The following is a 3028-nucleotide window of genomic DNA, read 5'->3' as shown; positions in this document are numbered from 1 at the left end:
GTGAACATGGGTCCTTTTTGGCGGAAATGGTCCCTCATTATTGTTTAGTTGTTGTTTCGGTTTTGTTTTTATACCTCGATTGTATTTGTTGAACTACTTTGAAAATAAAGAATGTAAATAAATACATAAATAAATAAATAAATATGAATATTTTTGTGTTATAGCTCTTTTCGTTCTACCAGAATCGATTATTTATGTTTTTAATGTTTAGTTTGTTGGGAATTTTGTGTGATAGGTGTAGCGATGACAACATCATAAAAATCAACAGAATGGTATAGTATCAATTTACAAAACATAAATGCATGATAGATTGATGGAAAATCAAATAATCAATGCACCATTCTCTAACTTTATCCTTGCTCCACACTTTATCCTTCTCTAACGCTTAAATAGGAGCTTTTAATGGAATTTACCGGAAATCAAGATAACATGAACATCTTTTAATGGAATCCCCATATCTGTTTTTTGAAACTTGGATTTTTTATTTTCAGAATTCAAGAAGAAAAAGAGATTAATAAGCCCAATTATTTATTGTTCACTAAACATGTCAAGATCGGATCACGGCCAAAGAAACTTGCACTATTGTTGAAGATTGATGACATATGACCATAATACCCTTCTTTATTCTCTTTGTTTTCTCCTTCCCATTCAATTTCTCATACGAAACTTGCATACGCTGGATAAACATAGCTGATAAAAAAAAAACCGACTTAAATTTAATATTGTTAATTTAATGGTATCAAAAACACCCTGGAATATGAGTAGTTACCTATCTTGAGAAGCTGGTTAGTAAAGAAACACCCAAACAAAATCCAAAACACATAATGAAAATTATCAAAATCACTATATGAAGCTCTAAAAATTATAAATTCAATTGTATAGGACCTAATTATCCACACACATACCTGCTGCGGCATCAGCCGACTGATTTCAACATTTGTTGAGGTTTTTTAAATTGAGTTTGCTTAGCAGGAATTTGCCTTTTCCTTTTTCTCCGGGACATTCCATCAAACACATGGGGTGCGAAATGTTAACTTTAGACAAACGCTGCCTTTGATTGCTTATTTCACAGGAGAACATGACGTTTCAGATTTTCAAACAGATTTTTTATCCTTTTAAGTTCAAATAGAGTGATGAAGTATGGGTATAAGAACTTATCTTCACATCTGATACGCTTTCCTGCGGTGTTGCTTAAAATGGCGTGGAAATAGAGATTGTGAGGTTGGATCTCGACCCAAATCCTGAACTCCAGACACAAAATCGCAAAATTATATATGTTAGATTCGAAAATTGAAAGAAATAGGAAGGCAGCAAGCAAGATTGAAATTAGTGTTGAGGAATCTGTTGAAACCCTAGAAATTAATAACAAATAACCGTCCGATAAAAAAGAAGAAGCAGGAGATAGAAAATGCAATCCAAACAATCTCTTGTATCGCATTATTGTGGAAGAAGAAAGAAGTTTACCTCTTATAGAGTAGATTGGAAGAAGATACGACATTCGATGGAGCACCTGCGTCAAGCAGAGCTTTTACCACATCGCTGTGTCCGAGTTTAGCAAAGAACATTAGAGGTGTGAAATCATCTTCGTAACAGTAAGAAACAACAACAGGTGAAGCGATCAGGGTTTGCACTTCTTATCTGAGAGCGTAATCGAACCGCCATGGTGTTCCTCAACGGGTCGCATCGTTGGGCGTAGAGGTGGTCTAACCTGCATTCCCAAGTACTTCACCTGCATGATGAGTTTAATCCGGTGAAAGGGCGCAGTAACGATCTTCGCGGCGGCACCGGCGACTGCACCGGCGGCGAACACAGCAGCTTCTTTAGGCACCAAAGCCACAATAGCCAGCGGGTGTTTCATGAGCTGCGGTGCCTTGGGTGTGCATTCAATCGTTGCTGCACCTCTATTCTTCTCTGTCATTGAAACGGAAGCGAAACAATCAATCCATGTGTCACACTTCGGAAGCCGGTGTAGAAACGGAAGAAGGGTGAGGCGATGGAGACAGAGGGTTTTCGAAAAGCGGTGAAATCCGAATATGACTGGATGAGAAAGCAGGTGGGGGGGAAGATAAGGCAGAACCGGTGGGGGAAGGCGTGGGAATGAAACGTATCAGCCAAACTGAAAGAAAAGCAAGTCTATGTAGAAACAAACACCAGTCAAAGCACAACTATCTAGGATGGAGATAAAGATAAGACAACAGGATAACACAAGGGAAGACGTGGGTTTAATTTAAAAGAAAGTACAAATAACACCCAAAACTCATTTAAAGAACAAATAACACCGAAGGGCCATTCTTGACAAAAAAACACACAACTTCACTATTCATAAAGATGGTCATCTTTAATATATATAAATATAAATATAATATATATATATATATAAAAGAAAGAACAAATAACACCCAAAACATATTTAAAGAACAAATAACACCCACTTAAACAACAAATAACACGGAAGGGTCATTCTTGACAAAAAAACACACAACTTCACTATTCATAAAGATGGTCATCTTTAGTATATAGTATATAAGAATTTTGTAAGAAAGTTATATTTAATTTCGAAGATAATTCATAATTAATAAGGATAATAGTAAATATTCAAAATTACCCAAATCATAATAGCCCTAATTAAGATATATATCAACCAAAATTTTAATAAGATATTTTAACTAAAAAAGAATATTCTAAAATACTATTTTCTGTATCGATCTATATTCTTTCATTTGGCTTTCATTGCATCGACTTTAACATTCAAGAGATGGAGACACCTTTCTCAATCAAATACTAATTAAAATCACAATCAAAATAATCGTATTCAAATCATATTCTATGTGTTCATATCTACCGAATGTATATAATTAGATGCTTACAAAATAAAATTATTTTTAAAGTTAAATTCTATCATAAGCTACAGAGACATATTTAAATATATTCATCGTTTTAAAGAGACTCGTACTTGAATCTAGAAAAAACCATGACCCCATACAAAAAAGACGTCTCGTTTACTCTGATTATTTATTCTCATAATTTA

General features: G+C 34.5%; 1 long non-coding RNA gene across 1 annotated transcript; it reads right to left on the bottom strand.

Moving 5' to 3' along the window:
* Positions 1 to 252: 252 nt before the first annotated feature.
* Positions 253 to 2208, bottom strand: LOC145103733 (uncharacterized). The gene is made up of 2 exons (XR_013706818.1): positions 1465 to 2208; positions 253 to 1241 (listed from the first exon to the last, which is right to left on the bottom strand). It is a non-coding gene; the product is annotated as an uncharacterized LOC145103733 (long non-coding RNA).
* Positions 2209 to 3028: the final 820 nt, after the last annotated feature.

This window comes from Lactuca virosa, chromosome 4 (genome assembly GCF_052849685.1).
Source record: "Lactuca virosa cultivar CGN04683 chromosome 4, Lactuca_virosa_CGN04683_v6, whole genome shotgun sequence".
In the NCBI taxonomy this organism is placed as follows: Eukaryota; Viridiplantae; Streptophyta; class Magnoliopsida; order Asterales; family Asteraceae; genus Lactuca; species Lactuca virosa.
The sequence above is the reverse complement of the archived record's forward strand: the minus strand, read 5'-3'. Positions and strand labels throughout refer to the sequence as shown.